Source organism: Drosophila melanogaster, chromosome X (genome assembly GCF_000001215.4).
Source record: "Drosophila melanogaster chromosome X".
Classification (NCBI taxonomy): domain Eukaryota; kingdom Metazoa; phylum Arthropoda; class Insecta; order Diptera; family Drosophilidae; genus Drosophila; species Drosophila melanogaster.
In genome coordinates this window covers 21,520,078-21,531,081 of record NC_004354.4, presented here as the reverse complement: position 1 = coordinate 21,531,081, position 11,004 = coordinate 21,520,078, and the positions used below count along the sequence as shown (strand labels likewise).

Here is an 11,004-nt window from a genome sequence, read left to right as displayed (position 1 = left end):
AACCAGATTGTGGGGCATGCCACGTGTAGCAACTGATGAGCAGACAGCAAAACGATCAGTAAGCACCAAACGCACAAAAACACACAAAACACACAGACACAAGCGGCAATTGATGGCAGACGAGCCACAATTGACCGAGGCGCAACCCGAGGTACAGAGGGACCAGCCAACGCTGGGAGAAGCACTGGAATTAAACCCCGCCGATGGACCGCGCCCACTCACAATAGCTGAGTACCGGGCACGTCAGGAGAAGCGCCAAGCCAGGAAACATAAACGCTCTGGACGTAGAGTGAAATTACTACAACAACGCCGACTGGTCAAGGAAATGACCCAGTTGGCCAAGGAGGAATCAGTCCGGCAACGCTACAAAGAGCGTTTGGAAATTATAGAAAAAGAACTTCGCCAAAGTGCGAAAACACGCAAACGGTCGCTTAAATGCAAATGCCCCAATTTGCCATAGATTCAAACTAAACCCAAGTTTCCAAGCGGGAAACCGCTGCTTGGAAAAACTAACAACAAAACTGTCAGGCTATATACTAACAAATGTGGTTGGAGAATTTTTTTAAATTTCTAATGAAATGTAAACTTTGACTTGTGAGCCAACCACATTAAAACTATCAAATTTCCATGTCTCTGGCACTTGTATATATTTAATACAAGTTGCAAATATTTAAAGTAAATTCATTAAATTTCAATATTCACTATAAAAACTTTTCAAACTTTATTTCCAATAAATTGAGAGATTAAACAGATTTCATTTTTTCTTTATTGCAAATTAATATTTCCAAAATGGGTTCTACTGAATCAAGAGTAGATCACCCAACAGCCAATGTAGTTAATGAAGCAAGAATAATTGATCACAAAGATAAACTACAAAATATATTCATCTTGTTATTGATTATGTATTGGAAATACAATTGGCAGCACATTAATCGGCACGTCACATATCGTACTATCGCCAACAAAGTGTAAAACTCCAATCATTTACTTATACCTGAAATAAAACTATTACTCAGCCCAAAATTACAACAGGTTATGGGCCCAGCACGCTTCCACTGCGCCAGAGAATAGTTAGAACAAGGATAGTGATCAACTAGAGAGTTAAAATGGCAAATTTCGACTTGTGGTGAAATTGCCGACACACACATGCATACATAGCATATGCATGTACGAGCCTGAGACTTCTGGGGACCAAGAAAAGGCGTCTGATTGGCGACAAAGAAAATAAGCGTGTTTGTTGCCTGCGTAGCTTCGAAAAATTGATGCTTGTGTAGCATAACTAAACGAAAAGTTGAAAAGCAAAATGAGTATTGCTAGTATACGAATAGAGCCTTTAGGCAAAGACAATTTCGACACCTGGAAAATACAAATGCAGGCGTTATTGATAAAAAATGATTCGTGGAAATATGTCAGCGGGACCCTTGATTCTACTAAAAATGAATGCAGGCGGAGACATGAGAAGCCACAAAGACAAGTTTTCCGATTTAGTAGACAAAATAAACGAAGTTGATCTCATGAATATTGACGATCTGTTAACCATCTTGCTATTATATAGTATCCCAGAGGAATACGAACAGTTTCGAATTGCGATTGAAACTCAGGAAAACTTGATATCAACGGAGGCGCTTAAAATAAAGTTAGTCGACGAGTACGTGGCAAGAAAAAGGAATCCAAACGAGCCAACGCCTGGCGCATAAATGGTGCATAAGAAGTACAATCCCAGCAAACCAAAACACCTAAGCACTAATCAAAAGTTTAAGTTTAAATGTTACAGCTGCGGAAAAGTCGGTCACCGTGCAGCTGAGTGCAGGTCAAAGCCAATGAAAAACCAGAGTGATAGCATGTACATCAACATAGCTAATTATACAAACAGTGATTGCAGTAACTGGTGTCTAGATTCTGGAGCAACGTCACACATGTGTTCATAGCAGAATATGTTCGGGATCATGGAGCCTGCAGAAGGTGCAAAGCTCAGACTGGCAAATGATGAGGCCACAGAAATAAAACGATATGGATCCGTGCAGTTCTCCCCAAACAACAAGTTCACCGCCAGCCTGAAAAATGCGCTCTACGTGCCGGATTTGAGGACCAATCTCTTATCGGTCTCAAAAATATGTGATCACGGCTTCAACGTAATCTTCAAGAAGGAGAAAGCTGAGGTAGTTAGAGCTAAGGGAGGAGAAATAGTTTTTACTGCTCCCCGTAAATTGGTAAGTAAACAAAACAGCATCAAAGAATGGCATGAGCGTTTCGGCCATTTAAATGAGCCTGATCTGAAAGAACTTATCGGAAAAGGCAAAGTTCAAGGAGCTAAAGTAAAAAGTCTTCCCATTTGCGAAATATGTATCAAGGGGAAGCAGTCCCAAAAGCCGTTTCCGGCATCAAATTCAAGGGCAGGGGATGTGCTCGAATTAATCCACAGCGACGTTTGTGGGCCCATGCGTGTCAACAGCCACGGAGGCAGCCGTTACTTCTTGACGTTCATAGATGACTACTCGAAATGGTGCGAGCTCTATACCATTAAAAGTAAATCCGAAGTATTCCAGAAATTTAAAGAATTCAAGAACTACGTCGAACGGCGAACTGGAAAGAAGCTAAAAACAATCAGGTCAGATAACGGCACAGAATATACTAATAACGAGTTCAAAAATTACCTCGCAGCTCAAGGAATAAAGCACGAGTATTCCGTAGAATATACTCCTCAACAAAACGGTACAGCCGAACGTAAAAACCGGACACTTGTAGAAATGGCTCGCTGCCTTATGTTACAGGCTGCACTTCCTGCGAGCTACTGAGCGGAATCAATAAACACCGCAAACTACATAAGAAACAGATGTCCTTCAAGAAGCCTATGCGGAGAAACGCCCTTCAAACTATGGAACAATCGCATCCCGATCGTAAGGCATATGCAGAAGTTTGGTCAAATTGCATACTCGCTGGACAAACGATCAAAGAGTAAGTTCAGCTCGAAATCCAGGAAATGTGTTTTCGTTGGATACTGCAGCGATGCCAAAGCTTATAGGCTGTATGATGTGGAAACCCAAACATTAATTAAAAGTCGAGACGTCGTTTTCACAAATCTATTTGGGCACGATCATAAGTATGAAGATTTCATGGAACTTTCAATCGATATCGACCTTGAACCAGTTTCAGGCGATCAAACAGAAAATGACGACCCAGATGAGAACCAAGGCAATCGACCAAATGTTTCCGAGCCAGAGGACTGTGAGGCAGATGATACACAGGCAGAAGGGTGCGAACGCTGTCGAATGGAAGGAGGCCTTGATACACGAGTACAAGTCATTGAAAAATAACAATACTTTAACACATAGTCTTAAGCACACCATGTACGGGTAGCTGTACCCAAGAACAGCAATATGAATTCATTCGAATAAACCGATTCAAACAGAGCAGAGGCTCTGAGCTCCAAAACCAAATCTATTACATCTATACCTATTACATTTTAAAACTATTACAGGATGTCACCTTAGGAGATTCAAAGAAACAAGCGATAGCTCGTTACATGAATCTGGAGAAAAAACTAAAAAGAAATGAAAAACTTAAGGTTGATGTAAAAACCAAGTTAGTAGTGCAATAATTAGGAATGATTTCTATATGGATGACCTACTGACTGGAGCTGATTCGGTAGAAGAAGCTAATAAATTAATAACATTAATTTCCCATGAATTGCAGAAAGTTGGATTCAACTTAAGGAAATGGATTTCCAACAATTCCAAAATATTAACCACTGTGGAGGACACAGGGTACAATATGGTTCTCAATATTATCGAAAATGAATGTGTTAAAACTAGGACTAAAATGGGAACCTCAAAATGATTTATTTAAATTCAGCGTAAATTGTAACGAATCAAAAAATATAAATAAGCGCGTTGTGTTATCAACGCTAACAAAAATATTTGATCCGTTAGGATGGTTGGCACCAGTCACGGTTTCAAGAAAACTTTTTATTCAAAAACTTTGGATAAATAAAAGTGAATGGGATCAGGAATTATCCATAGAAGATAAAAATTATTGGGAAAAATATAAAGAAAATTTATTATTGTTTGTTCAAGTTACGGGGTTTGGACTGTCACTCGCTCTCCGCTCCCTCTTACGCTCTCCCGCTCTTCACCTCAGAGTCTCCAAGGAGTCTCCGCTGCGCTTGGGAGAGCCTAACTAATTAGAATAAGCGGCAGTGTAAAAACTAACCACGCTGAATAAACATACGCCCGCGCAATTACGAAAAGTCTAGTGTTCGCTTTTCTTCGAGTGTTTCTTTTCAGCATATTTGGAAAATTCCAGGACAGCATCCCCCTACAACCCAACATTGTTAGAGAATATTCGAATGCCAAGGTGGATTAATTCAAACAGTTCTTCAGTCATTCAGATTCACGGATTTGCGGACGCCTCCGAAAAAGCATACGCTGCAGTAGTCTATGCTAAAGAAGGACCTCATGTTAATATAATAGCTAGCAAAAGTAGAGTCAACCCTATAATAAATAGGAAGACAATTCCCAAACTCGAGCTGTGTGCAGCTCACTTGCTTAGTGAATTAATCCAAAGACTAAAAGGATCAATTGACAATATAATGGAGATCTATGCTTGGAGTGATTCCACGATTACCTTAGCATGGATTAACAGTGGTCAAAGTAAGATAAAATTTATAAGAAGAAGAACGGAGGACATTCGGAGATTAAAAAATACTGAATGGAATCATGTTAAGTCAGAGGATATTCCAGCAGATTTAGCATCCAGGGGAGTGGACTCTAACCAGTTGATCAACTGTGATCTTTGGTGAAAAGGTCCGAAATGGCTAGCCGACCCAAAAGATCTTTGGCCTCGACAGCAGTCTGTAGAAGAACCTGTCTTAATAAATACGGTATTAAATGACGAAATATGATATGATCCGATTTACGAATTAATAGAAAGGTATTCCAGTATAGAAAAACTTATACGTATAATAGCATACATAAATAGATTCGTGCAGATGAAAACAAAAAAAAAGCCTATTCATCAATTATTTCAGTAAAGGATATAAAAATAGCGGAAACAGTTGTTGTTAAGAAACAACAAGAATACCAGTTTTGGCAAGAGATAAAGTGCCTTAAAATCAAAAACTAAATCAAGACAAATAAAAAAATATTGTCATTGAATATTGTCACCCCAAGGATGGGGTTCTAAGAGTTGGAGGAAGATTGCAAAACTCCAATGCAGAATTTAATGTTAAACATCCAATCATTTTAGAAAAATGCAACCTAACAAGCTTATTAATAAAAAATGCTCATACGGATGGAGGGATAAACCTTATGCGAAACTATATCCAAAGAAAGTATTGGATTCAAGTTGAAAAATTCGTTGAAAAAGGATTTAAGAGAATATGTAAAGTGTGCAAGGTATAAACAAAATACAGCTCAGCAAATTATGGGTAACTTGCCAAAATATAGAGTGCCGATGACATTCCCGTTTCTTAATACTGGAATAGATTACGCATGTCCTTATTATGTTAAATGTTCAAAAAATCGTGGCCAAAAAACATTTAAAGAATACGTTGCCGTATTCGTTTGCATGGCCACCAAAGCCATACACTTAGAAATGGTAAGCGATCTAACTTTTGGTGCATTTTTAGCAGCACTCAGAAGATTTATTGCTAGACGGGGAAAATGTTCCAATATCCGGAGGTATTTGGGAAGCTGGGGTTAAGTCAATGAAATACCATTTAAAGCGTATAATCGGCGACACTATTTTGACTTACGAAGAAATGTCAACTCTTTTATGTCAAATAGAAGCATGCTAAAATTCAAGGCCATTATACACTATAGTTAGTTAGTTAGATGGACCAACAAGAGGTTTTAACACCAGGTAATTTTTTAATTGGAAGACCACCTTTAGAATTAGTCGAACCAATGGAAGATGAAAAAATCGGAAATTTGGATAGGTTGAGACTTATCCAAAAAATGGGGAAAGACTTCTCGGTTAAGTGGAAAAGTGAATATTTGCATACGCTCCAGCAAAGGAATAAATGGAAAAAGGAAATTCCTAATATTAAAGAAGGGCAAATAGTTTTATTAAAGGATGAGAATTGTCATCCTGCAAGATGGCCTTTAGGAAAGGTGGAAAAGGTCCATGAAGGGAATGATGATAAGGTCCGGGTGGCTAAAGTAAAGATGCAGGAAGGATATATCACTAGACCCATTACTAAAATTTGTCCGTTGGAAGGAATAAAGTCTGTTGACAAAAATGAGGCTGACCAGGAGCCAAAAAGGCGAACTAGAGCGACATCGGGAATGTCCAAGATCGGAATCATCATGGCAATGTTGTTGTTTGTGTTAAGCTGTCAAGTTTCTAGCGCATTACCTAAAGATATAGCACCAAGATATTCAACGTCCGAAAATTTAATTTATAATTTTGAGATAGATTCCTATCACATAATGACGGAAGCTACATTAAATCAATGTCAGAAATGGCAACTAAATAAGAGAATATGCAAAGGAAGTTGGCATTGGCAGAATTCCGCCAATGATAATGCATGTGAGATTCAGTCTCTAAAGCCAAATAAAGCGGCGAACTGCATCTGTAAAACAGTAGTCGACTCTAAAAATTACTGGGTAGAGTTAGAAAAGAAAAGTAGTTGGTTGTTTAAGGTTCCTGTGAATTCAAAAGTCCGTCTGCAATGTACTGGCTCTCAAATTGAATTGTTTGATTTGCCTCAGCAAGGAGTTTTAAGCATTGCGCCATATTGTACGGCAAGAACCGACGATAAAATTCTAGTTGCTCACCATAACATTCAGTGCGAAAGTTAAGAATTATTATCAACACCTTATATAGGAGAAGTTAGTGAAGTGCCGAAGATTATTTGGGATCCGCTGAAACTATCAATATTAAATCATACTGAGGAATTTGAACGATTGAATAATGAAATTAAATTTATGAAACAGAATCATCAAAAATTGAAAGATTTAGATTTCCGTCATATTTCCGGACATGCTGGATTAATTACTGCTTTAATAATAATGGTAGTATTAATAATATATTTACATGTAATCTAAGTGCACACTACACGAGTCAGTCACTTGAGATCGTTACCCGCCTCCTAAAATAGTCCCTTAGTGTGCCGGAGCGTGGGTCCAGAGGTCCAGATGTGGTCCAGTTGTGCCGGAGCGTGGGACCTCAATAAGGCGGGGACTATTTACTTAGGCCTCTGCGTAGGCCATTTACTTTAAGATGCGATTTTCATGTCACCTATTTAAACCGAAGATATTTCCAAATAAAACCAGTTTCTTACAAAAACTCAACGAGTAAAGTCTTCTCATTTGGGATTTTACACTTCGTACCCAAATTCCCACTTCCAAGAACGGAAGATATTCTTGATCAATTAGGTCGAGCAAAATATTTCTCGTGCCTAGACCTGATGTCAGGATTTCATCAAATAGAATTAGACGAAAGGTCAAGAAATATAACATCATTCTCAACTTCAACAGGAGCATACCGCTACACGCAATTACCATTTGGTTTAAAAATAGCCCCAAATTCTTTCCAAAGAATGATGACTCTTGCATTTTCAGGCTTAACGCCTTCGCAAGTATTTGTGTATATGAATGATTTAGTAGTCATAGGCTGTTCTGAATAGAAAAATTCACTTTCTTTATGAAAGAGGTTACTTATTTAGGTCACAAGTGTACTGACAAAGGTATATTGCCAGATGACTATAAATATGAGGTAATAAAAAATTACCCCCAACCAGTAAACGCAATGCAAACAATTTTGCATAACCACAGATGCTAGTAAACAAGCATGTGGAGCGGTACTATCTCAAGGCCATAACGGTCAACAGCTACCAGTGGCATACGCTTCAAGAAGCTTTACAAAAGGCGAAAGCTTTACATAGGCCACTATCATATCTTTTTTCTTGTTTCAATATACTAGAATCGACTACGCCGGACCGTTCCAGATTCGCTGCTCAAAGAGAAGAGGTCAAAAAACGAATAAAGGATACATTTGTGTATTTGTTTGTATGGCAACAAAAGCAATACATCTGGAAGCTGTTAGCGATCTTTCGTCAGACAGATTCCTGGAGGCTCTTCGAAGGTTCTTTGTGAGAACCTATACTCATATAGTTTGTTCCATAACTTCGTGGGAGCTTCAAGAGTATTGGACAAAGAATTTGTAGCTGCCATTAAAAACAATAATGAGTTAGCACCTACACTAGAAAAAGAAGGCATCAAGTGGCACTTTATTCCCCCGGAAGCCCCCACATGGGAGGTTTATGGGAAGCCGGTGTAAAATCAGTGAAGCATCACCTTAAACGAGTTATTGGTGAAAACAGCTTTACACATGAAGATTTTGCATCGCTGCTATGTCAAATCGAAGCAGTGCTAAACTCGCGTCCATTAGTCACTGTAAGGAGCGAAAACGATGCTGAGGACATATTAACGCCGGGTCATTTTCTGGTGGGAAGACCTCTAATTGAAGCTCCTGAACATTTTGACGAAAGTATGACAATCAGCTCTTTGGATAGATGGAAGCTTATTTAACGCATCACAGGTGATTTTTGGAAGAAATGGAAAGAGGAGTATCTGGTGTCATTGCAACAGCGTCTGAAATGTCTATCTTCCCCAGTTTACGAATTATAGATGACAAAGAGACATGAAACGTGGTCCCGCTGAAGCACTTGATTGCCAACAACACTAATGAACTGCAAAATCTTCAAATGCGCATCAAGACTCTGAAAAATAACAAGGTACACATTGATGACTTGATTTTCCACACGGCAAGCGGACACTCGTCAACTAGGGTTGACAACGATTATCATAATTATATTAGTCATTTATATCCGGAGGCAACGCATAAATGAGAGACGACTACTGGCCGTACATTCCCACCCCCCCAACGGAGAATGTCTAAATATGCATTTAGCAAACTATATATATGTTCTATTTATGGGCTGCAATAAACATGTCACTGGACAGCATAAGTGGCAACTACAGATAAGTACGATTGCAGCGGCCTATTAGCGCGGTCATAGGCCTCAAACATAGATTTAAGAATAAAACTCAGCTGCATTTACAAACGCAGACTGCGGCGTCTTACAAGCGATGCATTATATAATTAGAGATAAGAATCCAAGTAAGAATGAATAAAAGGCGAAGCCCTCGCAGTAGCGAATTGAACTCATTAAGTGTACGCACATGTTTATTGTGCGAACAATATGAGTTGACTAAATCAACTTTGTATATAATGTGCCTCCTTGAAGTGCTGCAAATATGTCGTCTTTTCTCGCTAATGGGTATCCAACATCAATCAGACATTTGTTTAAAGTAACTTATAATCACCACATATTGTAATATCACCATCGGGTTTTAAAATTGGCACCAATGGAGTGCCCCAATCAGAACTGTCAGCGTGCTCTAGAACACCTAAGTCAATTAAGTCTCTTAGCTTTTGTTCAATTTTATCTTTCCATGCTAGTGGTAACTACCTTGGCTTGAAAAATATTGGTTTAGAGCCATCCTCTAACTGCAATGTTACTTTACTTGCGAACCTAAATCGGTTTTAAATACTTCCGAAAATTAATTTTTAATTTGTTCTGTAACTATAGAGTATTGTTCGTTCACATTTATGCTGTTTACCTGTAGTAAATAAAAGTTAAAGGCATTAAAAATGTCCCTCCAAGTAAAGCTGGACTCGTTGTTTTTGTAACTACGACTATCATTTGTTTTTTTATGCCTCGATGTTTAATAATTGCATCGTACTCACCACAATTTCGATAGTGTCACCATTATAATTTACAAACGGCACTTTACATTTTCTTAGTGTCCGCTTCATAATTGCTTTTTCATATGTTGCTTTTGAAATCAATGTGCAAGGTGCACCAGTGTCGCAAACAACATTCATGTAACATCCATCAATAATTACAGGTAACGTATAGGCATCACAAATAGTAGTAGTTGAAGCCACATTTATTACTGAAAAACTTTGATCAATTTCATTAGTATTTAAGTTACCATTTAAATTATTTAATTTTGATACATGGTTTACAGATTTTAATTTACAAACAGTTGTCAGATGCCCTCTTTTGCCACAATTACGACAGTCATAGCCTTTGTATTTGCATTTATCAGAGTTATGGTTTCGCCAGCCACAATTCGTACATGCCTTTTTCTGTCTGGTTGGATTTGCCTTTGCCTTCGTTGTGTTTCGGCTTAGATTTGCCCTTGAAGTCATCGTTGTTGCTTCTATGTACCATTCGTAGTTCACGTTCTTTTCAGCTCTTTAAGCGGTAATCTTTGTCTCCATTATCATAGCTTTTCTCAATGCGTCCGACAGAGATAAATAGATGCTCGGCTTCTTCACATAACCGTTCAAAAATTGCACTTGGAAGACTCATGATGAATTCGTTTAAAACAAATGCTTCCAGATGTCCAAACTTGCAATTTGATGCTAACTGTTTGACACGTGCATACCAACTTGCAACGGTTTTATTTTCACTTTTTTTGGACATGTGAAATGTTTTTCTTTCCCGTTGGTGTTGGTAGTTTTAGAAAACGGTGAGTGTGACTACACAAAGCTACATACATATGTACATATGTAGGACAGTGTACGATACTGATCCAATAGATTTTAGTAACGAAGCCTTTTGCATGTTTTCTTCACTGATATTTAATTCGCACATATGGATATCACATTTTTCTTTCCATATCGAAAAAGGTTCACTTTCTGGATTGAATTCAGGAATGCTGATCATTTGGCAGAATTTTTAAAGAGTCGCTGAATTCGGTCATATTGGCAGTTTTTTTTCTGTCCGCCAATTCAATTTTCGTTTTTGCTTTGTTTTTCCTTTGCACTTTTTTTTATACTTTTGTGCCTCGTCGCCAATTTGTTGTGGATTCGTACAAGCTTGAGTTCCAACTGTTTTATTGTTAAGTATTTACACGACATGCATGTGCTTAAGTGTGACCGTCTTATGATAAACTTATAATGTTTAACAGTAATATTGTTAGAAGTGTC

At 38.3% G+C, this 11,004-nt stretch overlaps 1 long non-coding RNA gene across 1 annotated transcript, besides 9 other annotated features; it reads right to left on the bottom strand.

Moving 5' to 3' along the window:
* Window positions 1-667: part of a mobile genetic element that runs on past the window's edge.
* Window positions 1-7,323: part of a mobile genetic element that runs on past the window's edge.
* Window positions 1-7,905: part of a mobile genetic element that runs on past the window's edge.
* Window positions 1,021-1,045: a mobile genetic element.
* Window positions 2,679-2,815: a mobile genetic element.
* Window positions 3,324-3,477: a mobile genetic element.
* Window positions 3,977-10,907, bottom strand: lncRNA:CR46472 (long non-coding RNA:CR46472). Its single transcript, NR_167852.1, has one exon. It is a non-coding gene; the product is annotated as a long non-coding RNA:CR46472 (long non-coding RNA).
* Window positions 4,088-4,326: a mobile genetic element.
* Window positions 7,906-9,203: a mobile genetic element.
* Window positions 9,204-10,976: a mobile genetic element.
* Window positions 10,977-11,004: the final 28 nt, after the last annotated feature.